Source organism: Myotis brandtii, unplaced genomic scaffold (genome assembly GCF_000412655.1).
Source record: "Myotis brandtii unplaced genomic scaffold, ASM41265v1 scaffold1950, whole genome shotgun sequence".
In the NCBI taxonomy this organism is placed as follows: domain Eukaryota; kingdom Metazoa; phylum Chordata; class Mammalia; order Chiroptera; family Vespertilionidae; genus Myotis; species Myotis brandtii.
In genome coordinates this window covers 20,267-38,184 of record NW_005357272.1, presented here as the reverse complement: position 1 = coordinate 38,184, position 17,918 = coordinate 20,267, and the positions used below count along the sequence as shown (strand labels likewise).

The 17,918-nt window shown below is 33.4% G+C and overlaps 1 long non-coding RNA gene across 1 annotated transcript; it reads left to right on the top strand.

Moving 5' to 3' along the window:
* Positions 1–2,356: 2,356 nt before the first annotated feature.
* Positions 2,357–15,484, top strand: LOC106725887. Its single transcript, XR_001361890.1, has 3 exons — positions 2,357–2,440; positions 14,019–14,021; positions 15,471–15,484. It is a non-coding gene; the product is annotated as an uncharacterized LOC106725887 (long non-coding RNA).
* Positions 15,485–17,918: the final 2,434 nt, after the last annotated feature.

Sequence of the window (17,918 nt, the reverse complement as noted above, 5' to 3'; positions counted from 1 at the left end):
TACCTCTAATCTTAGTTATTGAACAGGGCCATAGAGATGTTATGTCTCTATTTACTTGAATTTCTCGAGTTTATTAACATTCTTAATCATTTGTCAAGAGTATGATTGTGTATTTTAAGAGTTTTGCCACATTTTTACAGTTTTCTTAGCAGTATATACATGAATCTTCATGACTTATACTGTGTAATTCAAAAAACGCCAACGAATTCAGTCTCAATTGTAAATATAAACAGTATTCTCGACATCTATAGACTTTTTCACAAATTCTGATCTCTATAAATAGAAATTGTTAATGTTTAAATGTACATTCTTCAAGAAAACACCAAATTCCATTGCCACAATTGTAAACATTATTAGTATTTGGGTCATTTCACAGCTTTCTACATGTAATCTTGGTTATTGAACATGGCAATAGAGATGTTACATCTCTATTTACTTGATTTTCTAGAGTTTAATACACGTTCCTAATCATTTCCCCGGAGTATCATTTCATATTTTAAGAGTTTTACCACAATTTGACAGTTTTCTTAGCAGTCTATACAAGAATCTTCAGGATTTAACTGTTATAATCAAAGCAGGCAACCAATTCAGCCAGAATTTTAATATAAACTGTATTCTCGTCCTTGAAATGCTTTATACACAAATTCTGAACTCTATAAACAGGAACTCTTAATGTTTGAAAGCATTTTGTTCTGAAAACACCAAATTCCCTTGCTGGAATTGTAAACATTATCAGTATTTTCATCATTTCACAGCATTCTACCTGTAATCTTGGTTATTGAACACGGCCAAAGAGATGTTACCTTTCTATTTTCTTGAATTTCTAGTGTTTCTTACACTTTCCTAATCATTTTTCGGGAGTACCTATGTGTATTTTAAGAGTATTACCACCTTTTTACAGTTTTCTTAGCGGTGTATACATGAATCTTCATGACTTATACTGTTTAATTCAAAAAAACACCATTGAATTCAGTCTCAATTGTAAATATCAACAGTATTATCGTCACTTATAGGCTTTTTCACAAATTCAGAGCTCTATAAATAGGAACTTTTAATGTTTGAAAGCATTTTCTTCTGAAAACGCCAAATTCCCTTGCCGAAATTGTAAACATTATGTAAACAGTATTCTCGTCATTTAAAGGCTTCATAAACAAATTCTGAACTGTATAAAAAGAAATTCTTAATGTTTCAAAGTACATTCTTCAAGGAAACGCCATTTCCCTTGCCGGAATTGTAAACATTATAAGTATTGTCATTTCATAGCTTTCTACCTGTAATCATGGTTATTGAACAGGGCCATAGAGATGTTACATCTCCAGTTACATTAATATCTAGAGTTTAATACACGTTCCTAATCATTTCCTGGGAGTATCATTGTGTATTTTAAGAGTTTCCCAACAATTTGACAGTTTTCTTAGCAGTATGTAAAAGAATCTTTAGGATATAACTGTTATATTCAAAGCACGCAACCAATTCAGCCTCAATTGCAAATGTAAACAGTATTCTCGTCATTTAAAGGCTTCATAAACAAATTCTGAACTGTATAAAAAGAAATTCTTAATGTTTCAAAGTACATTCTTCAAGGAAACGCCATTTCCCTTGCCGGAATTGTAAACATTATAAGTATTGTCATTTCATAGCTTTCTACCTGTAATCATGGTTATTGAACAGGGCCATAGAGATGTTACATCTCCAGTTACATTAATATCTAGAGTTTAATACACGTTCCTAATCATTTCCTGGGAGTATCATTGTGTATTTTAAGAGTTTCCCAACAATTTGACAGTTTTCTTAGCAGTATGTAAAAGAATCTTTAGGATATAACTGTTATATTCAAAGCACGCAACCAATTCAGCCTCAATTGCAAATGTAAACAGTATTCTCGTCATTTAAAGGCTTCATAAACAAATTCTGAACTGTATAAAAAGAAATTCTTAATGTTTCAAAGTACATTCTTCAAGGAAACGCCATTTCCCTTGCCGGAATTGTAAACATTATAAGTATTGTCATTTCATAGCTTTCTACCTGTAATCATGGTTATTGAACAGGGCCATAGAGATGTTACATCTCCAGTTACATTAATATCTAGAGTTTAATACACGTTCCTAATCATTTCCTGGGAGTATCATTGTGTATTTTAAGAGTTTCCCAACAATTTGACAGTTTTCTTAGCAGTATGTAAAAGAATCTTTAGGATATAACTGTTATATTCAAAGCACGCAACCAATTCAGCCTCAATTGCAAATATAAACAGTATTCTCATCATTTAAAGGCTTTATACACTAATTCTGAACTCTATAAACAGAATTTCTTAATGTTTTTAAGCATTTTCTTCTGTAAGAGCCAAATTTCATTTCCGGAACTGTAAACATTATCAGTATTTTCGTCATTTCACAGCTTTCTACCTGTAATCTTGGTTATTGAACACGGCCATAGAGATGTTATGTCTCTATTTTCTTGAATATCTAGTGTTTCTTACAGGTTCCTAATCAATTTCCGGGGGTATCATTGTGTATTTTAAGAGTTTTACCACTATTTGACAGTTTTCTTAGCAGTATACACAAGAATCTTCAGGATTGAACTGTTCATGACTTATACTGTTTAATTCAAAAAACACCAACGAATTCTGTCTCAATTGTAAATATAAATAGTATTCTCTTCATTTGGAGGCTTTTTCACAAATTCTGAGCTCTATTAGCAGGAACTCTTAATGTTTGAAAGCATTTTCTTCTGAAAATGCCAAATTCCCTTGCCGGAATTGTAAACATTATCAGTATTCTCGTCATTTCACAGCTTCCTACCTGTAATCTTGGTTATTGAACAAGACCATAGAGATGTTACATCTTTATTTACTTGAATTTCTAGAGTTTAATACATGTTCCTAATCATTTCCCAGGAGTATAATTGTGTATTTAAAGAGTTTTACCACAATATGACAGTTTTCTTAGCAGTATATACAAGAATCTTCAGGATTTAACTATTATATTCAAAGCACACAACCAATTCAGACTCAATTGTAAATATAAACTGTATTCTCATCATTTAAAGGCTTTATAGACAAATTCTGGACTCCATAAACAAGAATTCTTAATGTTTAAAATCATTTTCTTCTGAAAAAGCCAAATTTTCTTGCTGGAATTGTAAACATTATCAGTATTTTCGTCATTTCACAGCTTTTACGTGTAATCTTGGTTATTGAACAGGGCCGTAGAGATGTTACGTCTCTATTTTCTTGAATTTCTAGTGTTTCTTAAATGTTCCTAATCATTTTTCAGGAGTATCATTGTGTATTTTAAGTGTTTTACCACAATTAGACAGTTTTCTTAGCAGTATATACATGAATCTTCAGGACATAAACTGTTTTATTCAAAAAACGCCAAGGAATACAGCCTCAATTGTAAATATAAACTGTATTCACTTCATTTAAAGGCTTTATACTCAAATTCTGAACTCTATAAACAAGATTTCTTAATGTTTAAAAGCATTTTCTTCTGAAAACACCAAATTCCCTTGCCGGAATTCTAAACATTATAAGTATTTTCGTCATTTCACAGCTTTCTACCTGTAATCTTGGTTATTGACCAGATCCATAGAGATGTTACATCTCTATTTACTTGAATTTCTAGTTTTTCTTATACGTTCCTAGTCATTTCCCGGGAGTATCATTGTGTATTTTAAGAGTTTTACCACTATTTGACAGTTTTCTTAGCAGTATATACAAGAATCTGGAGGAAGCAAGATGGCAGCGATATAGACAGACCTGTCCCATTGCCAGAATTGTAAACATTATCAGTATTCTCGTCATTTCACAGCTTTCCTCTTGTAATCTTGGTTATTTAACACGACCATAGAGATGTTACGTCTCTATTTAGTTTAATTTGAAGTATTTCTTACACAGTCCTAATCATTTTTCAGGAGTATCATTGTATATTTCAAGTGTTTTACCACAAATAGACAGTTTTCTTAGCATTCTATACAAGAATCTTCAGGAGGATTTAACTGTTATATTCAAAGCGCGCAACCAATTCAGCCTCAATTGTAAATATAAACAGTATTCTTAGCATTTAAAGGCTTTATACTCAAATTCTGAACTCTATAAAAAGGTATTCTTAATGTTTGAAAGCAATTTCTTCTGAAAAAGCCAAATTCCATTGCCGTAATTGTAAACATTATCAGTATTTTCGGCATTTCACAGCTTTCTACCTGTAATCTTGGTTATTGACCACGGCCATAGAGATGTTACGTCTCTATTTACTTGAATTTCTAGTGTTTCTTACACATTCCTAATCATTTTTCTGGAGTATCCTTCTGTATTATAAGTGTTTTACCACAATTAGTCAGTTTTCTTAGCAGTATATACATGAATCTTCAGGACTTATACTCTTTAGTTCAGAAAACGCCAATAATTAAGTCTGAATTGAAAATATAAACAGTATTCTCGTCATGTAAAGGCTTTATACACAAATTCTGAGCTCTATAAAAAGAAATTCTTCATATTTCAAAGTACAGTCTTCAAGAACTCGACAAATTCCATTGCCAGAATTACCAACATTATCAGTATTTTCGTCATTTCACAGCTTTCTACCTGTAATCTTGGTTACTGACAGGGCCTTATAGGTGTTAAGTCTCTATTTACTAGAATTTCTAGTGTTTCTCACACGTTCCTAATAATTTCCCTGGAGCTTCATTGTGTATTTTAAGAGTTTTACCACAATTTGACTGTTTTCTTAGCAGTACATACATGAATCTTCAGGATTCAACTGGTTTATTTAAAACACGCAACCATTTCAGCCTCAATTGTAAATATAAACAGTATTCTCGTCATTTAAAGGCTTTATACAGAAATTCTAAGCTCTATAAACAGGAATTCTTAATGTTTAAAATCATTTTCTTCTGAAAAGGCCAAATTCCCTTGCTGGAATTTTAAACATTATCAGTATTTTCGTCATTTCACAGCTTTCTACCTGTAATCTTGGTTATTGAACAGGGCCATAGAGATGTTACGTCTCTATTTTCTTGAATTCCTAGTGTTTCTGAAAAGTTGCTAATTATTTTTTGGGAGTATCATTGTGTATTTTAAGTGTTTTGCCACAATTAGACAGTTTTCTTAGCAGTATATACATGAATCTTCAGGACATAAACTGTTTTATTGAAAAAACGCCAAGGAATACAGCCTCAATTGTAAATATAAACTTGAATTTCTAGTGTTTCTTGTATGTTCTTAATCATTTCCTGGAAGTATCATCGTGTATTTAAGTGTTTTGCCACATTTGTACAGTTTTCTTGGCAGTATATACATGAATATTCATGACTTATACTATTTAATTCAAAGAACGCCAAAAATTAAGTCTCAGTTGTAAATATAAACAGTATTCTCGTCATGTAAAGGCTTTATACACAAATTCTGAACTCTATAAAAAGAAATTCTTAATGTTTCAAAGTACATTCTTCAAGAACACGCCAAATTCGGTTGCCGGAAATTGTAAACATCAATATTCTCGTCATTTCACAACTTTCTACCTGTAATCTTGGTTACTGAACACGAACATAGAGATGTTACATCTCTATTTACTTGAATGTCTCGAGTTTATTAACACTCCTAATCATTTTTCGGGAGTATCATTGTGTATTTTAAGAGTTTTACCACATTTTTACAGTTTTCTTAGCAGTATACACAAGAATCTTCAGGATTTAAGGCTTTATTCTCAAATTCTGAACTCTATAAACAAGATTTCATAATGTTCAAAAGCATTTTCTTCTGAAAACACCAAATTCCCTTGCCAGAATTCTTAAGATTATCAGTATTTTCATCATTTCACAGCTATCTACCTTTAATCTTGGTTATTGAACAGGGCCATAGAGATGTTACGTCTCTATTTTCTTGAATTTCTAGATTTTCTTACACGTTCCTAATCATTTATCGCGAGTATCATTGTGTATTTTAAGAGTTTTGCCAAATTTGACAGTTTTCTTATCAGTATATACAAGAATCTTCAGGATTTAACTGTTATATTCAAAGCACGCAAACAATTCACCCTCAATTGTAAATATAAACAGTATTCTCATCATTTAAAGGCTTTATACAGAAATTCTGAGCTCTATAAACAGGAATTCTTAATGTTTGAAAGCATTTCGTTCTGAAAACGCCAATTCCGTTGCCAGAATTTTAAACATCATCAGTATTCTCATCATTTCAAAGCTTTCTCCCTGTAATCTTGGTTATTAGACACGGCCATAAGGATGTTCTGTCTTTATTTAGTTGAATTTGAAGTGTTTCTTACACATTCCTAATCATTTTTCAGGAGTATCATTGTGTATTTTAAGTGTTTTACCACAATTTGACAGTTTTCTTAGCAGTATATACATGAATCTTTAGGACTTAAACTGTTTATTTCAAAATCCTCAACTAATTCAGCCTCATTTGTAAAGATAAATGGTATTCTAGTCATTTAAAGGCTGTAAACACAAATTCTGAGCTCTATAAACAGGAATTCTTAATGTTTGAATACACTTTCTTCTGAAAATGCCTAATTCCCTTGCCGGAATTGTAAACATTATAAGTATTTTCGTCATTTCACAGCTTTCTACCTGTAATCTTGGTTATTGTACAGGGCCATAGAGATGTAACGTCTCTATTTACTTGAATTTCAAGTGTTTCTTACATGTTCCAAATCACTTCCGGGGACTATCATTCTGTATTTTAAGAAATTTACCACAATTAGCAATTTTTCTTAGGAGTTTATACATGAATCTTCAGGACGTAAACAGTTTAATTCAAAAAACCCCAATGAATTTCACCACAATTGTAAATGTAAACAGTATTATACTCATTTAAAGGCTTTATACTCAAATTCTGAGCTCTATAAACAGAAATTCTTAATTTTTCAAAGTACTTTCTTCAAGAAATCACCAAATTCCTTTGCCGGCATTGTAAACATTATCAGCATTCTCGTCATTTCACAGCTTTCTACCTGTAATCTCGGTGATTGAACACAGCCATAGAGATGTCACTTCTCTATTTACTTGAATTTCAGGTGTATCTTCCATGTTCCTCATCATTTCTCGGGAGTATCATTGTGTAGTTTCAGAGTTTACCACAATTAGACAGATTTCTTAGTAGTATATACTTGAATCTTTAGGATTAAACTTTTTATTCCTAAAACACCAACTTATTCAGTCTCAATTGTAAATATAAACTGATTTATCATCATTTAAAGGCTTTATACACAAATGCTTAACATTATAAACAGAAATTCTTTGTGTTTTAAAGTACTTTCTTCAAGAAAACGACAAATTCTGTTGCCGGAATTGTGAACATTGTTCGAATTCTCGTCATTTCACCACTTCTACCAGTAACCTCGGTGATTGAACACTGCCATAGAAATGTTACGGCAACTGATTGAATCTGCATCATAAATATAAACACTATAGTAGTTTTTCACCACTGTTTTAACATGAGTTCAGTTTGAACACTGCCCCTCAGACACTAAGGCTCTATTTCCATATGTTTATGGTGTGTCATATACTTTCCTATACAATTCCAGATTCTATTATTTAGAATTCTCACAGTTTTAATCTAACTCACATAGTATTCTGGGCTCTATATAATTGAATTCTTAAAGTTTTTAAGAAGTTTTCCATAAAAATGCCTACTAATTAAACCGGAAACATGAATGTATTCAGGATATTCTTCATTTCACAGCTGTTTGAACGTGAATTCAGATTGAACACTGCCAACAAACATTAAGGCTCTATTTACATGTGTTCTGGCGTGTCATATACTTTCCTATACAATTCCAGGTTGTATCATTTTGAATTCTAACAGTTTTAATCTAGCTCACTTAGTGTTATGAGCTCTATATACTTGGATTTTTAAAGTTTTTAAGAAGTTTTCAAAAAAAAGCCAACTAGTTAAACAGGAAACATAAATGTAATCAGGATATGCTATATTTCAAAGCTGAACGTGAGTTCAGTTTGAAAACTGCCCCACAAACACTAAGGCTCTATGAACGTGTGTTCTTGGCTTGTCATATACTTTCCTATACAATTCCAGATTCTATCATTTTGTATTCTAACAGTTTTAATATAACTCAAATAGTGTACTGTGTGTTATATACTTGAATTCATAAGGTTTTTAAGAAGTTTCCTTTAAAATGGCAACTGAATAAGCATGAATCGTAAATATAAACAATATACTCATTTTTCACTGCTGTTTTCACGTGAGTTTTCTGTTTGAACACTGCCCAACAGACACTAAGGCTCTATTTACATGTGTTCCTGGCGTGTCATATACTTTCCTATACAATTCCAGGTTCTATCATTTTGAATTATAACCATTTTAATCTCACTCACATAGTGTTTTGAGCTCTATATACTTGAATTCTTATAGTCTTTAAGAAGTTTTCCATAAAAATGCCAACTAGTTCAACCGGAAACATAAATGTAATCAGGATATTCTTCATTTCACAGCTGTTTGAACGTGAGTTGAGTTTGAACACTGCCCAGCTGACACTAAGGCTCTATTTACATGTGTTCCTGGCGTGTCATATACTTTCGTATACAATTCCTGGTTCTATCATTTTGAATTCTAACAGTTTTAATCTAACTCACATAGTGTTCTGAGCTCTATATACTTGAATTCTTAACGTTTTTAAGAATATTTCATAAAAACGCCAACTAGATAAACCAGAAACATAAATGTAATAAGGATATTCTTCATTTCACCGCTGTTTGAACCTGAGTTCTGTTTGAATACCGTCCAAAAGACACTGAGGCTCTATTTACATGTGTTCCTGGCGTGTCATATACTTTCCTATGCAATTCCAGGTTCTATCATTTTGAATTCTAACTGTTTTAATCTCATTCACATAGTGTTCTGATCTCTATATACTTAAAATCTTAAAGTCTTTAAGAAGTTTTCCATAAAAACGCCAACTAGTTCAACCGGAAACATAAATTTAATCCGGATATTCTTCAATTCAGAACCGTTTGAATGTAGTTCAGTTTGAACACAGCCCAAAAGATATTAAGGCTCTATTTATATGTGTTCCTGTTCATAGTCTTTCATATACAATTCCAGACTCTATCATTTTGAATTGTTACAGTTTTAATTTAACTCATATATTGTACTGTGCGCTATATACTTGCATTCTTACGGTTTTTAAGATGTTTCCTCTAAAAAGGGCTACTGAATGAACATGATCACAAATATAAACACTATACTCGATTTTCATTGCTGTTTGAACGTGAATTTTCTGTTTGAACACTGCCCCACAGACACTAAGGCTCTATATACATGTGTTCCTGGCGTGTCATATGCTTTCTTGTACAATTCCAGGTTCTATCATTTTGAATTCTAAGAGTTTTAATCTAACTCACATAGGGTTCAGAGCTCTATACACTTGAATTCTTAAGGGTTGGAAGCAGGTTCCTTTTTAAAAAGCCGTCTTATTAAACCGGAAGTATAAATGGAATCACAATCCTCACCCTTTCACAGGTGATTGAAGATGAGTTTTAAGGTTGAACTCTGCCCCCACAGAACTGAAGGCTATATTTCAATGTAGTCCTTGCGTTTCATGCACATTTTATAATATTCAAGGTTCAATCATTTTGAATTCAAAGAATTTTAATCTAACTCACATAGGGTTCAAAGTTCTATACACTTGAATTCTTAAGGGTTGGAAGCAGGTACCTTTAAAAAAGCCATCTTATAAAACCGGAAGTATAAATGGCATCAGTATCCTCAATTTTCACAGGTGTTTGAATGTGAGCTTTCAGGTTGAACTCTGCCCCACAGACATGACGGCTTTATATACATGTATTCCTAGCCTTTCATACACATTTTTATACAATTTCAAGTTCGATCATTTGAATTCTAAGAGTTTTATCTAACTCACATAGGGTTCTGAGTTCTATACACTTGAATTCTTCTTTGTTGGAAGCAGGTTCCTTTAAAAAAGCCATCTCATTAAACTGGAAGTATAAATGGAATCAGTATCCTCAACTATCACAGCTGTTTGAACGTGAGTTTGGAGGTTGAACACTGCCCCACAGACATGAAGGCTCTTTTTACATGTACTCCTAGTGTTTCATTCACATGTTTATACAATTTCAGGTTCTAACCTTTTGAATTCTAAGAGTTTTATTCTAACTCACATAGTGTTCTAAGCTCTATACACTTGAATTCTTAAGGGTTGGAAGCAGGTTCCTTGAAAAAAGCCATCTCATTAAATCGGAAGTATAAATTGAATCATTATCTTCAACTTTCAGAGCTGTTTGAACGTGAGTTTTCAGGTTGAACACTGCCCTACAGACATGAAGGCTCTATCTACATGTACTCCTAATGTTTCATAAACATTTTTATACAATTTCTGCTTCTATCCTTTTGAATTGCAAGAGTTTTAATCTAATCACATAGTGTTCTGAGCTCTATACACTTGAATTCTTAAGGGTTGGAACCAGGCTTCTAAAAAAAGCCATCTCATTAAACCGGAAGTATAAATGGAATCACTATCCTTGCCTTTTCACAGCTGTTTGAAGGTGTGTTTTCAGGATGAACTCTGCCTCACAGACATGTTGGCTATATTTACATGTACACCTAGCGTTTCATAAACATTTTCATATAATTTCAGGTTCGATACTTTTGAATTCTAAGAGTTTTAATCTAACTCACATAGTGTTCTGAGCTCTATACACTTGAATTCTTAAGGGTTGGAAGCAGGCTCCTTTAAAAAAGCCAACTCATTAAACCGGAAGTATAAATGGAATCAGTATCCTCAACTTTCACAGCTGTTTGAACGTTAGTTTTCAGGTTGAACACTGCCCACAGAAATGAAGGCTCTATTTACATGTTCTCCTAGTCTTTCATACACATATTATAGGATTCCAGGTTTGATCATTTTGTATTCCAAGAGTTTTAATCTAACATATTTTGTTCTGGGTTCTATACACTTGAATTCTTACTTGTTGTAAGCGGGTTTTTTTAAAAAAGCCATCTCATTAAACCGGAAGTGAAAATAGAATCAGAATTTTCCACTATAACAGCTGTTTGAATGTGAGTTTTCAGGTTAAACTCTGCCCCACAGACAAGAATGCTTTATTTACACGTATTCCTAGCTTTTCATACACATTTTTATAAAATTTCACATTTGATGCTTTGAATTCTAAGAGTTTTAATCTAACTCACATAGGGCTTGGAAATCTATACACTACAATTTTTAATTTTTGGAAGGTGATTCTTTTAAAAAAGCCATCTCATTAAAACGGAACTATAATTAGAATCAGAAACTTCCACTTTCACAGCTGTTTGAAGGTGAGCTTTCAGATGGAACACTGCCCCACAGAAACGAAGGCTCTAATTACATGTACTCCTAGCGTTTCTTATACATTTTATAAGATTCCACGTTCAATCATTTTGAATTACAAGAGTTTTAATCTAACACACATAGTGTTCTGAGTCTATACACTTGAATCCTCAACTGTTGGAAGCAGGTTCCTTTAAAAAAGCCATCTCAAAATCGGAAGAGTATAAATGAAATCAGAATCTTCGAATTTTCACAGCTGTTTGAATGTGAGTTTCCAGGTTGAACTCTGCCCCACAGACAAGAAGGCTCTGTTTACACGTATTCATAGCGTTTCATACACATTTTTATACAATTTTAGGTTTGATACTTTAAGAGTTTTAATCTAAGTCACATAGTGTTCTGAGTTTTATACACTTGAATTCTTAATTGTTGGAAGCAGGTTCCTTTAAAAAAGCCATCTCATTAAATCGGAAGTATAAATGAAATCAGAATCTTCGAATTTTCACAGCTGTTTGAATGTGAGTTTCCAGGTTGAACTCTGCCCCACAGACAAGAAGGCTCTGTTTACACGTATTCATAGCGTTTCATACACATTTTTATACAATTTTAGGTTTGATACTTTTGAATTCCAAGAGTTGTAATCTAACTCACATAGGGGTCTGAGCTCTATACACTTCAATTCTTAATTGTTGGAAGCACGTTCCTTTAAAAAAGCCATCTCATTAAACCGGAAGTATACTTGGAATCAGAATTGTCCACTTTCACAGCTGTTTGAATGTGAGTTTTCAGGTTGAACTCTACCCCACAGACAAGATGGCTCTATTTACATGTACTCCTAGCGTTTCCTACACATTTTATAAGATTCCAGGTTCAATCATTCTGAATTCTTAGAGTTTTAATCTAACTCACATAGGGTTCGGAGCTCATTACACTTCAATTTAATTGTTGGAAGCAGGTTCCTTTAAAAAAGCCATCTTAGTAAACCGGATGTATAAATGGGATCAGGATCCTCAACTTTCACAGGTGTTTGAACGTGAGATTTCAGGTTGAACACTGCCCCACAGACATGAAGGCTCTATTTACCTGTACTCCTAACATATCTTATACATTTTATGAGATTCCAGGTTCAATAATTTTGAATTACAAGAGTTTTAATCTAACTCACATAGTGTTCTGAGTTCTATACACTTGAATCCTTAATTGTTGGGAGCAGGTTCCTTTAAAAAAGCCATCTCGTTAAATCAGAAGTATAAATGGAATCAGAATCTTCCACTTTCACAGCTGCTTGAATGTGAGTTTTCAGGTTGAACTCTGCCCCACAGACAAGATGGCTCTATTTACACGTATTCCTAGCATTTCATACACATTTTTATACAATTTCAGATTCGATCCTTTTGAGTTCTAAGAGTTTTAATCTAACTCACATAGGTTTCGAAGCTCAATACACTTGAATTCTTTTGGGTAGGAAGCAGGTTCCCTTCAAAAAGCCATCTTATTAAATCGGAAGTATAAACGGAATCAGTATCCTCAACTTTCACAGGTGCTTGAACCTGAGCTTTCAGGTTGAACACTGCCCCACAGACCTGAAGGCTCTATTAACATGTACTCCTAATGTTTCGTACGCGTTTTATACGATTCAAAGTTCAATCATTTTGAATTCCAAGAGTTTTAATCTAAGTCACATAGTGTTCTGTGTTCTATACACTTGAATTCTTACTTGTTGTAAGCGGGTTTTTTTAAAAAAGCCATCTCATTAAACCGGAAGTGAAAATAGAATCAGAATTTTCCACTATAACAGCTGTTTGAATGTGAGTTTTCAGGTTAAACTCTGCCCCACAGACAAGAATGCTTTATTTACACGTATTCCTAGCTTTTTCATACACATTTTTATAAAATTTCACATTTGATGCTTTGAATTCTAAGAGTTTTAATCTAACTCACATAGGGCTTGGAAATCTATACACTACAATTTTTAATTTTTGGAAGGTGATTCTTTTAAAAAAGCCATCTCATTAAAACGGAACTATAATTAGAATCAGAAACTTCCACTTTCACAGCTGTTTGAAGGTGAGCTTTCAGATGGAACACTGCCCCACAGAAACGAAGGCTCTAATTACATGTACTCCTAGCGTTTCTTATACATTTTATAAGATTCCACGTTCAATCATTTTGAATTACAAGAGTTTTAATCTAACACACATAGTGTTCTGAGTCTATACACTTGAATCCTCAACTGTTGGAAGCAGGTTCCTTTAAAAAAGCCATCTCATTAAATCGGAAGTATAAATGGAATCAGTATCCTCAACTTTCCCAGGTGTTTGAACTTGAGCTTTCAGGTTGAACACTGCCCCACAGACATGAAGGCTCAATATAAACATATTCCTAGGGTTTCATACACATTTTTATACAATATCAGGTTCGATCCTTTTTTATTCTAAGAGTTTTAATCTAAGTCACATAGTGTTCTGAGTTTTATACACTTGAATTCTTAATTGTTGGAAGCAGGTTCCTTTAAAAAAGCCATCTCATTAAATCGGAAGTATAAATGAAATCAGAATCTTCGAATTTTCACAGCTGTTTGAATGTGAGTTTTCAGGTTGAACTCTGCCCACAGACAGGACGGCTCTATTTGTATGTACTCCTAGCATTTCTTACACACTTTATAAGATTCCCGTTTCAATCATTTTGAATTCCAAGAGTTTTAATCTAACTCAGAGTGTTCTGAGTTCTATACACTTGAATTCTTAATTGTTGGAAGCAGATGCCGTTAAAAAACCTATCTAATTAAACCGGATATATAAATGGAATCAGAATCCTCGACTTTCACAGCCATTTTAAAGTGGGTTTTCAGGTTGAACACTGCCCCACAGACAAGACGGTTCTATTTACACCTATTCCTAGCATTTCGTACACATTTTTATACAATTTCAGGTTTGATCCTTTTGAATTCTAAGTTTTAAATAACTCACATAGGGTTCTGAGCTATATACACTTCAATTTTTAATTGTAGAAAGCAGGTTCCTTTAAAAAAAAAAGCCATCTCATTAAACCAGAAGTATACTTGGAATCAGAAACCTCCACTTTCACAGCTGTTTCAATGTGAGTTTTCAAGTTGAACTCTGCCCCACAGACAAGACGGCTCTATCAACATGTATTGCTAGCTTTTTATACACACTTTTATACAATTTCAGGTTCGATCCTTTTGAATTCTAAGAGTTTTAATCTAACTCACATAGGGGTCTGAGCTCTATACACTTCAATTCTTAAGGGCTGGAATCAGGTTCTTTTAAAAAAGCCATCTCATTAAACCAGAAGTATACTTGGAATCAGAATCCTCCACTTTCACAGCTCTGTGAATTTGAGTTTTCAGGTTGAACTCTGCCCCACAGACAAGACGGCTCTATTTACATGTACTCCCAGTGTTTTGTACATATTTTATAAGATTCAGGTTCAATCATTTTGAATTCCAAGAGTTTTAACCTAACTCACCTAGTGTTCTGAGTTCTATACACTTGAATTCTTAATTGTTGGAAGCAAGTTCCTTTAAAAAAGCCATCTCATTAAACCGGTACTATAAATGGAATCAGACTCCTAGACATTCACAGCTGTTGGAATGTGAGTTTTCAGTTTGAACTCTGCCCCACATACAAGACGGCTCGATTTACATGTATTCCTAGCATTTCATACACATTTTATAGAATTTCAGATTCGCTCCTTTTGAATTCTAAGAGTTTTAATCTAACTCACATAGGGTTAGGAGCTCAATACACATGAATTCTTAAGGGCTGGAATCAGCTTCCTTTAAAAAAGACATCATATTAAACCGGAAGTATAAATGGAATCAGTATCCTCAACTTTCACAGGTGTTTGAATGTGAGCTTTCAGATTGAACACTGCCCCACAGACATGAAAGCTCAATTTACACGTATTCTTAGTGTTTCATACACATTTTTATACAATTTCAGGTTCGATCCTTTTTCATTCTAAGAGTTTAATCTAACTCACATAGGGTTCGGAGCTCTATACACTTCAATTCTTAATTGTTGGAAGCAGGTTCCTTTTAAAAAGCCATCTTATTAAACCGGAAGTATAAATGGAATCAGAATCCTCGACTTTCACAGCTGTTTGAATATGAGTTTTCAGGTTGAACTCAGCCACACAGACAAGACGGCTCTATATACACGTATTCACAGCCTTTCTTATACATTTTTATACGATTTCAGGTTTGATCCTTTTGAATTCTAAGAGTTTTAATCTAACTCACAAAGGGTTCGGAGCTAAACACACTTAAATTCTAATGGGTTGGAAGCAGGTTACTTTAAAAAAGCCATCTTATTAAACCAGAAGTATATAGGGAATCGGTATCCTCAACTTTCACAGGTGTTTGTACATGACCTTTCAGGTTGAACACTGAACCACAGACATGAAGGCTCTATTTACATATACTCCTAGCGTTTTGTACACATTTTATAAGATTCCAGGTTCGATCATTTTGAATTACAAGAGTTTTAATCTAACTCACATAGTGTTCTGAGCTCTATACACTTAAATTCTTAATTGTTGGGAGCAGGTTCTTTTAAAAAAGCCATTTCATTAAACCGGAAGTATAAATGGAATCAGAATCCTCCACTTCCACAGCTGTTTGAATGTGAGTTTTCAGGTTGGACTCAGCCACAATGACAAGACAGCTCTATTTACAAGTATTCATAGCGTTTCCGACACATTTTTATACAATTTCAGGTTCTATCTTTTTGAATTCTAATAGTTTTAATCTAACTCACATAGGGTTCATAGCTCAATACACTTGAATTCTTAATTGTTTGAAGCAGGTTCCTTTAAAAAGCCATATCTTTAAACCGGAAGTATTGATGGAATCAAAATCCACGACTTTCACAGCTGTTTGAATGTGAGTTTTCAGGTTGAACTCTATCCCACAGTCAAGACAGCTCTATTTACACATATTCCAAGCGTTTCATACACATTTTATAGGAATCCATGTTTGATCTTTTGAATTGTAAGAATTTTAATCTAACTCACATAGGGTTTGGAGGTCAATACACTTGAATTCTTAAGGGTTGGAAGCAGGTCCCTTTTAAAAAGCCATCTTATTAAACCGGAAGTATAAATGGAATCAGTATCCTCAACATTCACAGGTGTTTGAATGTGAGCTTTCAGGTTGAACACTGCCCCACAGACATGAAGGCTATATTTACATGTACTCCTATCGTTTCTTACACACTTTATAAGATTCCAGGTTCAATCATTTTGAATTCCAAGAGTTTTAATCTAACTCACATAGTGTTCTGAGTTCTATACACTTGAATTCTTAAATGTTGGAAGCAGGTACCTTTAAAAAAAAGCCATCTCATTAAACCCGAAGCATAAATGGAATCAGAATCCTTGACTTTCACAGCTGTTTAAAGGTGAGTTTTCAGGTTGAACTCTGCCCCACAGACAAGACTGCTCTATTTACAAGTATTCCTAGAGTATCATACATATTTTTAGAATTTCAGGTTCGATTTTTTTGAATTCCAAGAGTTTTAATCTAACTCACATAGGGTTCAGAGCTCTATACACTTAAATTCTTAATTGTTGGAAGCAGGTTCCTTTAAAAAGGCCTTCTCATTAAACCGAAAGTATGATTAGAATCAGAATACTCCACATTCACAGCTGTTTGAATTTGAGTTTTCAGGTTGAACTCTGCCCCACAAACGAGACGGATCTATTTACATGTACTCCTAGCGTTTCGTACACATTTTATAAGATTCCAGGTTCAATTATTTTGAATTCCAAGAGTTTTAAACAAACTCACATAGTGTTCTGAGTTCTATACACTTGAATTCTAAATTGTTGGAAGCAGGTTCCTTTAAAAAAGCCATCTCATTAAACCGAAAGTATAAATGGAATCAGAATCCTGGACATTCACAGCTGTTTGAATGTGAGTTTTCAGGTTGAACGCTGCCCCACAGACAAGACGGCTCTATTTACACGTATTCCTCTGGTTTCATACCCATTTTTATACAATTTCAGTTTCCATCCATTTGAATTCTAAAAGTTTTAATCTAACTCACATAGGGTTCAAATTTCAATACACATGAATTCTTAAAGGCTGGAAGCAGGTTCCTTTAAAAAAGCCATCTTATTAAATGGGAAGTGTAAATGAAATCAGTATCCTCAACTTTCACAGGTGTTTGAATGTGAGCTTTCAGGTTGAACACTGCCCCACAGACATGAAGGGGCTATGTACATGTACTCCTAGCATTTCGTACACATTTTATAAGATTTCAAATTCAATCATTTTAAATTCCAAGTTTTAATCTAACTCACAGAGTGTTCTGAGTTTATACACTTGAATTCTTAATTTTTGGAAGCAGGTTCTTTTAAAAAAGCCATCTCATTAAACCGCAAGTATACTTGGAATCAGAATCCTCCACTTTCACAGCTGTTTGAATGTGAGTTTTCAGTTTGAACTCTGCTCCTCATACAAGACGGCTCTATTTACACGTATTCCTCTTGTTTCATACCCATTTTTATACAATTTCAAGTTCCATCCATTTGAATTCTAAAAGTTTTAATCTAACTCACATAGGGTTCAAATTTCAATACACATGAATT